Raw genomic sequence first — 18219 nt, 5'->3', positions numbered from 1 at the left:
CAAATGAAATAATAATTCTGGAAGAAAAATATCCAAAAGAACAGTGACCCCAACGTGATTTAAACACGCAACCTTCGGATCTGGAGTCAGACACACTACCGTTGCACCATGAGACCTACACAGTGAACTGGAGATGTTCGTCTATATGAAGGTTCTGCAATACAAGGGGCTTTAAAATCCCCGCCAATTCCCACCAGGTATCACAAGCAGCACTCACCGGACAGTCACCGTATGGTTTGTTCGAAAACTTTTCTCTTGCTTTCACGGAAAACCATCATTAATTAACCCCTCACCTTCTTTTGCACAATCAAACAAATGCTAACTCAGGGACACTCCATACTTCAATCATTTGTCCTGTGCTTTGCATCTTAATTCGAAAACCATATCCCATTTTACTCACTGTATTTTAGCTTTCTGGTTCAATGATGACACCAGAAATCTGGGGCAACTTTTGTCAAATTTAGCAGCACCAGTTATTCATACCGTGCACACAAAATACAATCAGTAGTGAAGACAAAATCCCACCGTGCGTATTTTCAGGTTCAATGCAGTCGGATTTCAAATCAAGTGAAAGAATTTTACACTGAAAAGATTTGCAAGTGTTACTTGTATTTGTGTCTTTAATTAAACTTTGTGGCGTCTGACTCCCGTTCATGCCACTGCTGAAAAAGAAAGGAGGGTTTGACATTGACCAGACTGCACTGCACCTGATATTTGTGAGCTCATCCTTTATATTCAGTGGTTTCTCGCCCTTTGATGGGTAGCAGTGTAGCGGATATCACGTTGGCCTCACACGCAAAAGGTCCCCGGTGGATCCGTTTTCTTTCACTCAAACTTAACTATTTATTGAAGTGAAATAAAGAGCAATTAAGGAATAAGGAAGCCCTTTTACCAGGCGAATAAATAGCAAATAAAAACGGCAAATGCTGGAAATCTCAGCAGGTCAGGCAGCATTTGCCAGGATACTAAACTCGGGACCTTTCCCGTGTAACGCAAACGTGATAACCACGACACTACAGAAACCTCTGGTACAATAACCCCAACAGAGGGGAGGTGACCAGTGAGCTCCCTATGTGCTGATCGGCATTGTGTGTTGGCTCACCTTAAACAACTTCTGTCCCACACTGAAAGTTCTCAATCCTTCTCCTCCGCTGCCCTTTACAGAAATGTCAGGGATCACCCAGCCATGTGTTCACTTCCACATCCTCACAGTGGGGCCACAGAGGCTCCTACCGTCTCCCCGCGATCAACAAACTCACCCAGTTTACAAAATTAAACCCGGAATACGTGCCCGGCAAAGGGCAGGAGAAGCAAGATAGTCTGTTATCTCAGCCTATCACAGGAAGTATTGGTATTCATGGTGGTTACAGCAATTATTAATCGTCTCACAGACCTCAATTATTTTTATGCGATGAATTGATCGAGGATTAAAACCAGGTTAGTGCGCCGGGTCTTAACCCCTCGACCACCAGGGAACAGATACGATACATGTCGATATATTTATATATATTTATATATGAACCTGAATATCAACGGCTACCTACCTAGACGTCGTGCTGCGCACGGTAGTGTGTCTAACTCTGAGTGAGAGAAACTGTTCCACAGTGACACCCATTTCATCTTTTGTTCCCTTTTAAACACTAGATACTGAGACGGGGGAATGAATAGATAAACCAAAGCCCAGGGATATAGACAAGAGGAAGAGAGAAGGGGAAAGATACTATCCCCACCCAGAACTAATGCAGAAACCCCTCTGCTGCGCTTGGGGTGACCACCCACAGCCTGGACACTAACGTCCCAACAGCTCATTGACTGTCGGAGTGGGACCGTGCGGTGCTTCAGAAGACAGGTCGAAAAAGCAAAGTCACTGATTCCGTCTCATGTGCTCCTCCGATCAAGTATAGCAATACACTAAAAATGTTTCAATAATGGTTACACCTTTCTCCACATTTATCAAGCAGTTGGCTCGTTGGTCTTGGGGTATGATGCTTGCTTCGGGTTTGTTAATTGAAATTTGCGAGAGATCCCGGACGAGCACTCAGTTTACCCATGAATTTTGAAATTGCATTGAACTTTTGCAAAGAAGGACTTGCATTTCTAAAACACCTTTCAGGAACTCATGACGCCCCAAAGCGCTTTACAGCCGTTGAGTTAAGTTTGAAGTGTTGTAGTGTGCGGAAAGATGTGCCCAAATCTCCGCACATGAACCGCAACTCTTTGCAAAGGAGTTTGGTGCAAATAATCAGGTGCTTCAGGGACTTGGACTTTCTATGAATGAGTTCTGCTTGTACCTGCGTTCAAGCATGTAACAGTAACTGGGCTTCCATCTCACGGGAGCAGCGTGTAGCGGTTAGTGAGTAGGTGACCAGGTTCATGTGCGCGCTTTCAATCTTTGAAATTTCACCAAACAAAAGTCCGTTGAATCCAACTGTCCCTGTAAGCGACGGATTGAAGGGATCGGTGCTCCAAACAGAGCTGGAACACGCGCAGTGCAGGAATAGGGTCTGCAACATTAAATGTCAGGGTTATTAAGCAGACAATAATTAAACATACAGTTAACAACATTACTTACACCCAAACCTTGCGAATGTTAGCCGAAGAACTCAAACACGTTACAGTTCCCAGCTCGGTGTACAAATTGATCAAACATTAATCGGATTCGAAACTATCTGTTCCACATGCCACATTTTGTATCTTTTCCTTACCCCTGCTTCGTGATAATTGAAACTTTTAATTGTATTACCGAACACAAATGCCCAACTTCTGATGGAAGGTCATTAACCTGAAAAATTAACTCTGTTTCCCTCTCCACAGATGCTTCCTGCCCTACTCAGAGTTTCCAGCATTTACTCTTTTTATTCTCCTAACTTATAATCAGAGTATCACTTCCCTTGTCATGTAACTACGCTCCTTCCTGAGATGTAGCCTTGTCCTACAAACCAGGCTCCTTTCGGATGATTCAGGCATTCATTGGAATTATAACTTCTTAACGATAACAATTATGTGAAGTATGTAACTATGTAATACTTGCCACCAGAGGGCGTGACTGTTGGAGTCCTAATGGTCACCTACTCACACGTCAGAGCCAGTATAAAAGGTTGGCTGTCATGTTGTTCAGGTACTCTGGAGTTGTAATAAAGAAGACTAAGATCACACTAAGTGTAGCTCACAGTACTCAGCCTCGCGGACTTCTTCTATACACAACAATTGGCGACGAGTAACAGAATACAAATCTTCACGCAACCATCGCTGCTGTTGGAATATTAGAGAGATTCATAGAGAGTGAAATAAATGAGGGCAGCAGGCGGATCTCTGCCTGAAACTGGGGAAACAGGGAGACAGACCTTGGAGCAAAGGGATATGGGTTGAGTCGGCAAAACTAGAGGCATCTGATTCAGGAGATTCGCGGGCGTGGAAATTCGGGACTTTAATGACTTTGAAAGGAACATTTTTGTTTTGTGCCGTTTTGTTCAGAGAAATGTTTGTGAAAGGAATTTTTTGCAGAAAGGGATGCAGCATTTAATCTTCTGCCTTAACACTTGTTTCTGGGTGTCAGGATCACATTTCGTTTCAATGTTATACTTCCAGAATTAATATTTCATTTTCTGTTTGACAATAACCAGACCCTTGCTCCAAGGTCTGTCTCACTCTTTCCCCAGTGTCAGGCAGAGATACGCCTGCTGCCCTCATTTATTTCATGTGACAGGACACAAAAGTTCAAAATCAACCTGCAGGTGGCCACACACAACACTGAATAGTCAGGATGGCCGAGTGGTTTAAGGTGCTGTGCTCAGCTTTCGAATCCTATTTCAGACATTTCTTATGTTTAATCATTAGGCAGAACCCATTTGTTTTGTCACCACCAATTCCATGAAAGTGCGATTCAGCAGTCCACCTGCTCACTTAACATTTCCGTCTGACCTGGTGCTGAAGTTTGTTCATTCTTTTGTAGAACGACAATCATATATTTTGCCCTGAGCATGTGAGGAACTTTTCTCCCGATATCATTGGGTTTAATTTTGGTAATCTGGTGCTGAAAGTGGAGATGTTTCCGAAGTGTAACGGTTAACACCTTCTAGTTTTTTGAGTTCTTGCTCAACTTTCTCCTTGAGTGCATATGGTACGGAACGAGGCTTGTATTAAAACAATCAAGCGTCCTTCTGTACCCTGACACTCGCCTTGAAGCCTTCGATCGGACTGCCCGTTTCGCAGAACACCTTTGGCTACTTCTTGATAACCTCATCCATTGATGAAAATCTCGCTTCTACACAGAAAATCTTACTCCAATCCAGCTTCAGTGAGATTAATCAATTGCTTCCTTGTAAGGCACACTTGTCTCCTTTCACTACTATTAGAGGCAAGTTCTGAAATTGATCTTTATATTTCACGGGTACAGCAAAATGATCTACCACAGGAATTTACTCTCCCGAGCAGCCTCGCAGCTCTAACTTGGGTTTCTCCAGTTGGAAATCACGCAATTTGTCGCGGTACAGTGACTCCGGTATTACACTCACGGGTGCACCAGTGTCAATTTCCATTGTTATCTTGAATCCCGCAACATCTATTTGGATTTTGATGCTTTCCGAATCGCTGTCCGTTAACCTCGTGCTCCTGATGATGTGTAACTCTAAGATCTCCTCGTCCTGTTGTTGTTCTTCCATACTATGTAGTCTCTTGGGATTTATACTCATAGCTTTGAACGCTGGACTCATAGCTTTGAAAACAGGTTTACCCTTCAGTCGGCATGCCTTCGCAAGATGCCCAGACTTTCTGGAGAAGAAACACTCTGCCTTCACGTGTGGACAACTTTGAGCAATGTGTTGTCCCAGGCACCGACAGCATGACTTCGAAGCTCTGGCAGAATTTCCAGTTTCTGAGGCTTTGGGCTCCCTTGTTATACCTTCAAATGGTCTGATAATGACTCGACGAGACAATGTGTCGTGCTTGAATTGTCGTGAACTGAGTCCTTTATTGATAACCACAGAATGAGGATCACACCTGGTGGCCTGCCTTTTATACTAGGCCAGGCACACCTGTGCAGATAAGCTACAAGTCTCCCACTGCAGTGCCCTCTGGTGGCACACATTGTAATAGTACAAGCAGTAACCATGTAGAACACATGACAGGTGTCACTGTGGAACCGTTTATCTCACTCAAAGTTAGACGCACTACCGTGGGCGCCACGAGGTCTGGGTAGATAGCCATTGACATTCAGGTTCATATATAAATATATATAAATATATCGACATGTATCATAACTGTTCCATGGTGGTCGAGGGGTTAAGACCCGGCGCACTAACCTGGTTTCAATCCTCGATCAATTCATTGCACAAAAATAATTGAGGTCTGTGAGACGATTAATAATTGCTGTAATCATCATGAATACCAATACTTTATGTGACAGACTGAGCTTACAGACGATCTGGCTTCTCCAGCCCTTTGCCGGGCACGTGTTTGGGGTTTAATTTTGTAAACTGGGTGAGTTCGCTGATCGCGGGGAGACAGTAGGAGCCTCTGTGGCCCCACTGTGAGGATGTGGAAGTGAACACGGTGGCTGGGTGATCCGTGACATTTCTGTAAAGGGCAGCGGAGGAGAAGGATTGAGAACTTTCAGTGTGGGACAGAAGTTGTTTAAGGTGAGCCAACACATTCCGGATCAGCACAGAAGGAGCTCACTGGTCAGCTCCTCGCTGTGGGGGCTGTTGTACCAGAGGTTTCTGTAGTATAGTGGTTATCACGTTTGCTTTGCACGTGCAAGGTCCCTGGTTCAATTCCAGGCAGAAACATTATGTGTATACTTGCTGTGGATGAACAATCGGAGGCGAGTTTCGTCTCCCTGCAAATGCTGCCTGACCTGCTGAGATTTCCAGCATTTGCTGTTTTTATTTGCTATTTATTCTCCTGGCAAATTGGCTCTCTTATTCCTTAATTGCTCTTTATTTCACTTCAATAAATCGATAAGTTTGAGTGAAAGAAAACGGATCCACCGGGGATCTTTTGCGTGTGAAGCCAACGTTTAATGATAATAATTGTCAGAATTGGAATTCAAGCTGAATTGGAACACGTGCAGAGGAAACAGTAACCTGAACTCAGCACCTCAGACCGCTCGGCCATCCTGACTATTTAGTGCTGCGTGTGGCCACCTGCAGGTTGATTTTGAACTTTTGTGTCCTGTCACATGAAATAAATGAGGGCAGCAGGCGTATCTCTGCCTGACACAGGCGAAACAGTGAGATCGACCTTGGAACAAGGGTCTGGTTCTTGTCAAACAGCAAATGAAATATTAATTCTGAACGAACAATATCCAAAAGAACAGTGACCCCGACGTGATTTGAACACGTAACTTTCTGATCTGGAGTCAGACACACTACCTTTGCACCACGAGGCCTACACAGCGAGTTGGAGATGTTCGTCTATATGAAGGTTCTGCAATAAAAGGGGCCTTAAAATTGCCACCCATTCCCACCAGGTATCACAAGCAGCGTTCACCTGACAGTCACCGTATGTTTTTTTTCTTAACCTTTTGTATTGCTTTCACGGGAAAGCATCATTAATTAACCCCTCACCTTCTTTTGCACAATCAAACAAATGCTAACTCAGGGACACTCCATACTTCAATCATTTGTCCTGTGTTTTGTCTAATGTATAGAATGACGCGAAAGACTTGTTACTGTCAACTCACTCGGCTGGAAAACTGGTTGAACTTTATTTACTCCCAAAGTGCCCACGTGACATGGTACTCGCTCTTATATACCAGGGCCTGCGCACACTCGCGTAGAGCACGATGACCTCCGACAGTGGCGCCCCCTGGTGTCTAGTGACCCCAAGCATCAACACATGACACTTTGCATGTGACTGTTAAACCATATGCCATTTTACTCACTGTATTTTAATGGGCGGGGATTTTAAAGTCCCTTGTATTGCATAACCTTCATATAGACGAACATCCCTTAACTACTGTGTAAACCTCGTGGTTCAACGGTAGTGCGTCTGATTCTAGATCAAAGGGCTGCTTGTTCAAATCATATCGGGGTCACTGTTCTTCTAGAATTGTTGTTTCACCCTTGCTGCAATGTCTGTCTCACTGTTTAGTAGTGGTAAGTTTGGGAACATCATTAAACAAGAAATAAGGGATGTGTGCAGTGGTAGTACAGCAGTTATCATGGGTGACTTTAATCTACATATTGATTGGTCTAACCACATGGTAGTAATGTGGTGGAGGATGATCTCCTGGAGTGTATTTGGGATGGGTTTCTCGACCAATATGATGAGGAACTAATACTAGACTGGGTGATGTGTAATGAGAAGGGACTAATTAGCAATCTTGTTGTGCGTGGCCCCTTGGGGAAGTGTAACATAATATGGTAGAATTCTTCATTAAGATGGAGAGCGTCACAGTTAATTCAGAAACTAGTGTCCTGAACTTAAGGAAAGGGAACTTTGACGGTCTGAGGTGTGAATTGGCTTGAATAGACTGGCCAAGGATACTTAAAGAGTTGACAGTGGATAGGCAATGGTAAACATTTAAAGAACACACGGGTGAACTTCAGCAATTGTACATCCCTGTCTGGAGTAAAAATAGAACGGATAACGTTGCTCAACCGTGGCTAACAAGGGAAATTAAGGATAGTGTTAAAACCCAGGACGAGGCATGTAACTTGGCCAGAAAAAGCAGCAAACCTGAGGACTGGGAGAAATTTAGTATTCAACAGAGGAGGACTAAGGGTTTCATTAGGAGGGGAAGCTTGCTTGAAACATAAAAGCTTCTGTAAATATGTGAAGAGAAAAAGATTAGTGAAGACAAACGTAGGTCCCTTGCAGTCGGATTCAGGTGAATTTATATAGGGAACAAATAAATGGCAGACCAATAGAACAAATACTTCGGTTCTGTCTTCACGAAGGAAGACAAGAATAACCTTCCGAATGTACTAGGGGACCGAGGGTCTAGTGAGAAGGAGGAACTGAAGAATATCCTTATTAGGTGGGAAATTGATGGGATTAAAGGCTGATAAATCCCCACGGCCTGATAGTCTGCGTCCCAGAGTACTTAAGGAAGTGGCCCGAGAAATAGTGGATGCATTGGTGGTCATTTTCCAATATTCGATCGACTCAGGATCAGTTCCTATGGACTGGAGGGTAGCTAATGTAACACAACTTTTTTAAAAAGGAGGGAGATAGAAAACGGTTAATTATAGACCAGTTAGCCTGACATCAGTAGTGGGGAAAATGTTGGAATCAATTATTAAAGATGAAACAGCAGGGCATTTGGAAAGCAGTGACAGGATCGGTCCAAGTCAGCATGGATTTGTGAAAGGGAAATCATGGTTGACGAATCTTCTGGAATTTTTGAGGATGTAACGAGCAGAGTGGACAAGGGAGAACCAGTGGATGTGGTGTATTTGGACTTTCAGAATGCTTTTGACATGGTCCCACACAAGAGATTGGTGTGCAAAGTCAATGCACATAGAATTGGGGTTATTGTACTGACGTGGATAGAGAAGTGGTTGGCAGACAGGAAGCAGAGAGTCGGGATAAACGGGTCCTTTTCAGAATAGCAAGCAGTGACTAGTGGAGTGCCGCAGTGCTCAGTGCTGGGACCCCAGCTCTTTACAATATACATCAATGATTTGGATGAAGGAATTGAGTGTAATATCTCCAAGTTTGCAGATGACACTAAACTGGTTGGCGGTGCGAGCTGTGAGGGGGACGCTAAGAGGCTGCAGGTTGACTTGGACAGGTTAGGTGAGTGGGCAAATGCATGGCAGATGCAGTATAATGTGGATAAATGTGCGGTTATCCATTTTGGGGGCAAAAACACTGGGGCACAATATTATCTGAATGGCTGCAGATTAGGAAAAGCGGAGGTGCAACGAGACTTGGGTGTCATGGTGCATCAGTCATTGAAGGTTGGCATAAAGGTGCAACAGGCAGTGAAGAAGGCAAATGGTATGTTGGCCTTCATAGCTCGGGTATTTGATATAGGAGCATAGATTTCTTACTGCAGTTGTACAGGGTCTTAGTGAGGCCTCACCTGGAATATTGTGTTCCGTTTTGGTCTCCTAATCTGAGGAAGGACGTTCTTGCTGTTGAGGGAGTGCACCGAAGGTTCACCAGATTGATTCCCGGGATGGCTGGACTGTCATATGAGGAGAAACTGGATCAACTGGGCCTTTATTCACTTGAGTTTAGAAGATGAGAGGGTATCTCATAGAAACGTATAAGATTCTGACGGGACTGGACAGGTTAGATGCGGGTAGATTGTTCCCGATGTTGTGGAAGTCCAGAACCAGGGGACATAGTCTTCGGATAAGCGGTAGGCCAATTAGGAAGGAGATGAGGAGAAACTTCTTCACTCAGAGAGTTGTTAACCTGTGGAATTCCCTGCAGAGGTGTATGAGGAGCTTTGGCTGATATTTGGCCGTACCCCAGCACACAAATATCAGCATTTGATGTTTTGCTAAATGCCTTGGTTCCTGCAAAAAGGTGGCCGCACATGCGCCATGAACCGTCCAAGATGGCGGCCAGTGACCCCGCTGACCCGGGCCTGTCACCACGGGGCCATCCCAGGGCCTGTGGCCTGTGATTGGGGCCTGGGACCGAAAGCAGGTGTTTATGAGGCTCACCAGCCCACTTACGGCTCCAATTCCTGCCCCGCACCGACAATCTACCGTCTCCTGTCCAATATCATCTGGGCTCCACCAATGTAACAAACAGGGTGGATAAAGGGGAATCAGTGGATGTGCTGTATTTGGACTTCCAGAAGGCATTGACAAGGTGCCACATAAAAGGTTACCACACAAGATAAAAAAAGCATGGGTTTGGGGGTAATATATTAGCATGGATAGAGGATTGGCTAACTAACAGAAAACAGAGAGTCGAGATAAATGGTTCATTTTCGGGTTGGCAATCAGTAACTAGCGGGGTGCCACAGGGATCAGTGCTCGGACCCCAACTATTTACGATCTACATGAACGACTTGGAAGAAAGGACCGAGTGTAATGTAGCCAAATTGTTGGGGTGGAATCTATATCAAAGAATATGACTCAGACACCCATCTGCTCAAGTGGAAAACACACAAGTTTATTATATGTATACAGAGACTCGGCCGAGTTGGAGATCAGTCTAAAAGCTCCGCAGCCTGTTGCCCCCGAACTCGCGGGCTGGGCCCGGCCGTTCCATATTTAATCTGACATCCCACAAGCACGTGCGTCATTGTGGTTACAATGGAAGAGAAAAACGTTTCACAATAAAGTACATGGGACCCTGAGGTCACCGTTTAGGGCATTCGATTCCTCCTTATCAGAAAAAAAACATGCATACATCTGTTTGCACTGCAACCATACTTTTTCCAACTTCTTCTTTCCCCATGACTCAGAATGAGCAAACTTTCTTTGACCATTTTAACATCGCCAGAATGCATAAAGCGGGGTTTCTAAAAATTCCCACTGCACTGATGATACAAATATGGGAGGAAAAGCAACGTGTGAGGAGGACACAAAAAATCTGCAAAAGGATATAGGCAGGCTAAGTGAGTCGGCATAAATTTGGCAGATGGAGTACAATGTAGGAAAGTGTTAGGTCATGCACTTTGGCAGAAAAAAATATCAAAGAGCAAGTTATTATTTAAATAGAGAAAAATTGCAAAGTGCTACAGTACAGTGGGACCTGGGGGTACTTGTGCACGAAACAAAAGTTTCGTATGTAGGTACAGCAAGTGAACAGGAAAGCCAATGTAATCTTGGCCTCTATTGCAAAGAGGATGGAGTATAAAAGCAGTGAAGTCTTGCCACAGTCATACAGGGTATTAGTGAGGCCACACTTAGAATACTGCGTGCAGTTTTGGTTTCCACATTTATGAAAGGATATACTTGCTTTGGAGGCAGTTCAGAGAAGGTTCCTAAGTTGATACCAGAGATGAGGTGTTGACTTAAGAGAAACGTTTGAGGAGCTTGGGCCTCTACTCATTGGAATTCAGAAGAATGAGAGGTGATCTTATCGTAACGTATAAGGTTTTGAAGCAGCTTGACAAGGTCGATGCAGAGAGGATGTTTCCACTGAAAGGGGAGACTAGAACTAGGTAGCATAATCTTAGAATAAGGGACCTCCCATTTAAAACTAAGGTGAGGAAACATTTCTTCTCCCAGAGCATTGTAAATCTGTGGAATTCACTGCCTCAGAGAGCTGTGGAAGCTGGGTCATTGAATAACTTTAAGAGATTGACAGTTTCTTATCCGATAATGGATTAAAGGGTTATGAGGAGTGGGCAGGGAGGTGGACCCGAGTCCTATTAAGCCATGATCCTATTAAATGGCGGAACAGGCTCGATGGGCCGTATGGACGACTCGAGCTCCTATTTCTTATCTTTTTATGTTACCCTCCCATTAAGTGCTGACTCTGGCTAGATTCAGTTCCACTCACTGGTTCCCCTCTCCTCCCCTGAAGGTGCTGACTCTGTCTGGGTTCAGTTCTACACTTAGTGGTTTCCTTCCCTTGAAGGTGCTGACTCTGTCTGGGTTCAGTTCTACACTCACTGGTTCCCTTACCCTGAGGGTGCTGACTCTGGCTTAGTTCAATTTCAGACACGAACATCATTCACTTTGTTCCTGTATCAAGATGGCCGCGCATGCGCTGTGCTACTCACTGAATCAAGATGTTGGAGCGCTGAACCTGCCTTCCTGTACGAACATGGCCGCCTGGGCCTGTGACCAGGAGAAAGCCCCGAAGCTGCAACCGCCGATATTCCGGTTACTGTTCCGGGCTTGCGGCGGGCACCGGTTGTTTATGAAGCCTCTCCGACTCCTCGCTGGCCCATTAGTCCCCTCCGCCCCGCTAAAAAGGACACTTCTGAGGAGCCCATCTAAAACTTGTCTCCTCCGCCATTATACGCACCGCGCATGCTCCAAACACTGCCAGGGCCCGCGCCTGTGCACCGAATTCTTGTAGTCTGTGTGTGGCACATTCTCCCCCGCGGACCATGCTGGATACATATGACCATGAGGCACAGGAGCAGGAGTGGGCCACCGGGCCCCCCGAGCCTGCACCCCATTCAATAACATTTGATGGAACAGTCTCGAGGGAGCTTTGCTCTGTATTTAACCCGTGCTGTACCTATTCTGCAGTGTTTGATGGGACAGCATACAGGGAGAGTAACTCTGTACCTAATCAAAGCAGTACCTAACCTGGGATTGCTTGGGACAGACTAGAGGGAGATTTAATCTTTATCTAACCCGTACTGCATCTGCCTGGGAATGTCCGGTGAGACAGCATCTAACCTGTGTTGCATCTGCCCTGGGAATCTTTAATGGGACAGTGTCGAGGGAGCTGCACACTTTATCCAACCAATGCAGTATCTACTATGTAATGCTTGGGGCAGGGTCGACGGAGATATACACCGTATCTAACCTGTGTTGAGCCTGCCCTTGAAATGTCTGCTGGACATTAGTGAGGAAGCTTTACGCTGTATCCAAGCAAGGCAAGTATATCCTTCCTGAGATAAGGAGACCAAAAGTGTGCACAGTACTCCAAGGTTGGTCTCACCAAGGCCCTGTACAAATGTAGAGTGAGATTTGCGAGGGTTACACTTTATCTAAATTAAGCTGTACTTGCCCGAGGAGTGTTTATTTGGAAAGTGTAGAAGGAGCTTTACTTCGTATCTCGCCAATGCAGTACCTACCCTGGGAGTGTTTGATGGTACAGTGTAGATGCAGCTTTACTTGTATCTGAGTCAGGATAAATCTGTAATTTTTCTATTGGCAAATAGCTCCAGCATTGTCATAGGCATCAGTGCTCAGTCCTCAATCTATATTAATGACTTGGATGAAGGGACCGAGTGTCATCTATCAAGGTTTGCTGATGATACAATGATGGTTGGGAAAGAAACATGTGAAGTGGACACAATAATCTGCAAAGGGATATGGACAAGCTAAGTGAGTGGGCAAAAATTTGGCAGATGGAGTGTAATGTGGGAAGATGTGAGGTTATCAACTGGGGCAGAAAAAAACAGAAAAACATCTTATAATTTAAATGGAGAAAAATTGCAAAGTGCTGCAATGTAGTCACAACTTGATGTCCTTGTGCATGAAACACAAAAAGTTAGTATGTAGGTACAGCAAATAATTAGGAAGACAAATGGAATCCTGGCCTTTATTGCAAGGTGGATAGAGTATAAATGCAGGGAAGTCCTGCTACAACTGTACAGGATATTGTTGAGGCCACACCTAGAGTACTGCATACAGTTTTGGTCTCTCTATTTAACGAAGGATATACTTGCTTTGGAGGGTCTACAGAGAAGGTTCACCAGGTTGATTCTAGAGATGAGGGGGTTGACTTATGAAGATAGGTTGGGCCTGTACCCATTGGAGTTCAGAAGAATGAGCGGTGATCTTATCTAAACTTATAAGATAATGAGGGGGCTCGACAACGTGAATGCAGAGAGGATGTTTGCACTTATAGCGAAAAAAAAACTAGGGGACATAGTCTCAGAATAAGAGGCCACCCATTTGAAACTGAAATGAGATGGAATTTCTTCTCTAAGAGTTGTAAATCGATGTAATTTCTGCCCCAGAGAGCAGTGGAGGCTGGGCCATTGAATATATTAAAGATTTAGATGGAAAAATATTTGAGGGATAAAGGAATAAAGTATTATGGGAAGCGGGCAGGGACCTGGAGTTGTGCCCAAGATCAGATCAGCCATGCTTTTATTAAATGGCAGAGTGGGCTCGAGGTACCAAGTGGCCTGCTCCTGCTCCTATTTCTTATATTATAATCTACCCTGTGCTGTACCTGCCCTGGGGTTGTCTGTTGGGACAATGTAGAGAGAGCTTTACTCTGTATCTAATCCGTGCTGTACCTGCCCTGGGATTGTATGCTGGGACAATGCGGAGGGAGAGATTACTCTCTATTTATCCCGTGTGTACTTGCCCTGGGAGTGTTTGATTGGACTGTGTAGATGGAGCATTATTCTGGATCTAATCAATTCTGCATCTACCCTGGAATGCTTTGGACAGTGTACAGGGAGAAATATTCCATACCTAACCAGTGTTGTTCCTGCCCCTGGAATGTCTGGTGGGACAGTGTTGAGGGAGCTTTACTCTGTACCTAACGCATGCTGTACTGCCCTGGGAATGTCCGGTGGAACAGTATGGAGGGAGATTTACTCAATATTTAAACCATGTTGTACCTGTTCTGGGAGTGTTTGATGCGGCAGAGGGAGCTTTACTCTGTATCTATCCCGTGCTGTAGTTGCTTTTGGAGTGTTTGATGTGACAATGTAAAGGAAGATTTATTCTTTACCTGCCCTGGAGGGTTTTATGGGTCAGTGTAGAGTTGCTTTATTCTGTATCTAACCAATGCAGTATCTACTCTCGAATGCTTGTGCCAGGGTAGAGGGAGATATACTCCATATCTAGCCTGTGTTGTACCTGCCCATGGAATGTCTGGTGGGACAATGTTGAGGGAGCTTTACTCAATATCTAAGAAAGGCAAGTATATCCTTCCTTAGATAAGGGGACCAAAGCGGTGCACAGTACTCCACGTGTGGTCTCACCAAGGCCCTGTACAATTATAGAGTGAGGTTTGAGAGGGTTACCCTTTATCTAAATTATGCTGTACTTGCCTTAGGAGTGTTTATTTGGAAAGTGTAGGGGGAACTTTACTCTGTATCTAATCAAAGCAGTACCTGTCCTGGGAGTGCTTGATGGGACAGTGCAGAGGAAACTTTACTCTGTATCTAACCTGTGCAGTCCCTGCCATGGGAATGTCCAGTGGGAAAGTGTATTGCGATCCTCAGAGTGTATCTAACCTGTGCTGTACCTGCCCTGGGAGTGTTTCATGGGACAGTGTAGAGGGAGCTTCACTCTTTTTCTAGCCCGTGCTGTACCTGCCTTGGGAGTGTTTGATGGGGCAGTGGAGATGGAGCATTACTTTATATCTGAGTCGGAATAAATGGATAATTTCTCTATTGGCTAACAGTGACTAGCGGTGTGCCACAGGGATCGGTGCTGGGTCCTCAACTATTTACAATCTATATTAATGTCCTGGATGAAGGGACCAAGTGTAATGCAGCCAAGTTAGCTGATGAAACAAAGATGGGTGGGAAAGCAAATAGTGAGGACACAAAAAATTTGCAAAGGGATCTCGACAGGCTAAGTGAGTGGGCAACATTTTGGCAGATGTTGTACAATGTGGGAAAATGTGAGGTTATCTAGCTTGGCAGATAAGACAGAAAAGCAAATTATAATATAAATGGAGAAAAATTGCAAAGTGCTACAGTGCAGTGGGACCGAGGGGTCCTTGTGCATGAAACACAAAAAGTTAGTATACAGGTATGGCAATAACCAGGAAGGCAAATGGAATGTTGGCCTTTATTGCAAGGGGGATAGAGTATAAAAGCAGAGAAGTACTTCTACAACTGTACACATTATCGGTGAGGCCACGCCTAGAGTACTACTTCCAGTTTTGGTCTCCGTATTTAAGGAAGGATAGACTTGCATTGGATGCTGTTCAGAGAACGTTCACTAGATTGATTCTTGAGATGAGGCGGTTGACTTATGAAGATAGGTTGGGCATATATGATAATGAGGGGTCTCGACAAGATGGATACAGAGAGGATATTTCCATTCATAGGGGAAACCAAAACCAGGGGACTGAGTCTCCAAATAAGAAGCTGTCCATTTCTTCTCTGAGGGTTGTAAATCTTTGGAATTATCTGCCCCAGAGAGCTGTGGAGGCTGGGTCATTAAATACATTTGAGGCAGAGATGGACAGATTTTTGATCGATAAGGGAACAAATGGTTATAGGGAGCAGGTAGGGAAGTGAAGCTGAGTCCATTATCAAATCAGCCAGGATTCTATTAAATGGCGGAGCAGGCTCGAGGGCCTAAGTGGTCTATTCCTGCCCTTGGAATGTCAGGTGAGACAATGTTAAGGGAGCTTTACTCTGTATCTAAGCAAGGCAAGTATATCCTTCCTTAGAAAAGGAGACCAAAACTGTGCACGTACTCCAGGTGTGGTCTCATCAAGGCCCTGTACAATTGTAGAGTGAAGTTAGAGAGAGAATTATATGGTATCGTAATTGTGCTGTACCTGCCCTAGGAGTGTTTATTTGAACAGTGCAGAGGGAGCTTTACTTGGTATCTAACCAATGCAGTACCTGCCCTGGAAGTGGTTGATGGGGCAGTGTTGAGGGAGCTTTACACTGTATCTAAAGCATGCTGTACCTGTTCTGTGAGTGTTTGATGGAACAGTGTAGTGGGAGAAGTTACTCTGCATTTAACCCGTGCTGGAGCTGCACTGTGACTTTTGATGGGACTGTTCAGAGAGAGTTTTATGCTGGACTTAACCTGTACTGTTCCTGCCCTAGGAGAGTTTGATGGGACAGTGTAGAGGGAGCTTTACTCTGTTCTAACCCGTGTGTAACTGCCCTGTGAGTGTTTGGGATACTGTAGACTGAGATGTACTCTGTATCAACCCTAGTAGTGTTTGGGACATGATGGAATGGGATTTACTTTGTATCAAACCCTTGCAGTAACGGTAGTCCTGACATCAGTAGTCAGGAAAATGCTAAAATCTATTATTAAGTCCGTAGTAACAGGGCATTTCGGAATTAATAACAGGATTGGGCAGAATTAACACGGATTTATGAAAGGGAAATTGTCCTTGAAAATCTGTTAACATTTTTTGTGGTAGCTCGCAGGATAGATAAGGGGGAAACCACTGGATGTGGTATATTTAGATTTACAGAAGGAATTCAATGAGGTGCCACACAAGAGATTAATAAACAAAATTATGGCTCATGGGATTGGGTGTGAAATACTTGCAAGGATTAAGGATTGAAAAACAGAGAGGAGGAATAAACAGGTCATTTTCGGGTTGGCAGGTTGTAACTGGTGGGGTCCGAGCCTCCCTTGGGAGCACCGAAGCAAGCCTCCCATGCGGTACCATCACTCGAGTTTGAATAAAGGAGCTAAGGTCACACTTACTCATGTCTACAGTACTCAGTTACACTGCCAGTTTTTATGTTCATAATAAAGCAATGAGATAACGAACAATCACTCGAAAATGCAGAGAACTGTTGGTATCCTGGAGAAATTCTCAGAAGGGGACGATTGGGAGGCCTTCGTGGAGCGACTCGACCATTATTTCGTGGCCAACGAGCTGGAAGGGGATGAGAATGCTGCCAAACGAAGGGCGATCCTCCTCACCGTCTGTGGGTCAACAACCTATGGCCTCATGAAGAATCTTCTAGTTCCGGTGAAACCAACAACCACATTGTATGAAGAACTGTGTACACTGGTCCAGGAGCACTTAAATCTGAAGGAAAGCGTTCTGATGGCACAGTATCGATTTTACATATCAACGGTCTGAAGGCCAGGAAATGGTGAGCTACGTCTAAGGCGCCTTGCAGGACATTGCGAATTCGATGGATTCCTTGAGCAAATGCTAAGAGACTTCTTTGAGGTTTGGCATTGGCCATGAGGTTATCCTTCGCAAACTATTGACTGTTGAAACACCGAAACTGAGCAAAGCCATAACGATAGCCCAGGCATTATGTTCACCTGCGATAACATTAAACAAATTTTGCAACATAGAGGTTTTTGCAAGTATTGTACATAAAGTAACGTCGTTTTCAGACAGGAATGCATATGGCAGAACGTTCACACCTGCAGCTGCACAACCTCAGGTGACCCAGAGTCTACCATCAAATGTAATTCGAGTCAGTTAACACCTTGTTGGCGCTGTGGAGGTGATCATCGATCCCATCAATGCCGCTTGAAACACTATGCTGTGGAACAATGGGACACCTCCAGCGAATGTGCAGACAAGCTGCGAACCCTGCTAACCACCACGTTGCAGAGGAGGATCGATCCATGGTGGATCAGGCTAAACTAGAGACTCGAACCGAGGTGGCAGAAGTGTACGGGGTACACATCTTCACCACAAAATGTCCACCGCTCATGCTAAAAGTCGAATTGGATGGATTTCCAGTATAGATGAAACTGGACACGGGTGTGAGCCAGTCTATCATGAGCAAAAAGGTCTTCGACACGCTGTGATGCAACAAGGCACACAGGCCCAAACTTAGCTCTATTCAGACCAAGCTAAGTCCTACACTAAAGAGCTGATCCCTGTAATTGGAAGCGCAGCAGTAAAAGTCTCCTTTGATGGAGCAGTGCACGAACTCCGACTATGGATTGTAGCAGGAGATGTGCCCACACTGTT

General features: G+C 44.8%; 1 non-coding gene and 1 pseudogene across 1 annotated transcript; both read left to right on the top strand.

The window, feature by feature from the left end:
• Positions 1-18219, top strand: part of LOC139238107 (zinc finger protein 271-like) — a 142906-nt pseudogene that overhangs the window by 84923 nt on the left and 39764 nt on the right.
• trnaa-ugc (transfer RNA alanine (anticodon UGC)) lies at positions 5714-5786 on the top strand. Its single transcript has one exon. It is a non-coding gene; the product is annotated as a tRNA-Ala (tRNA).

This window comes from Pristiophorus japonicus, chromosome 25 (genome assembly GCF_044704955.1).
Source record: "Pristiophorus japonicus isolate sPriJap1 chromosome 25, sPriJap1.hap1, whole genome shotgun sequence".
Classification (NCBI taxonomy): Eukaryota; Metazoa; Chordata; class Chondrichthyes; family Pristiophoridae; genus Pristiophorus; species Pristiophorus japonicus.
The sequence above is the reverse complement of the archived record's forward strand: the minus strand, read 5'-3'. Positions and strand labels throughout refer to the sequence as shown.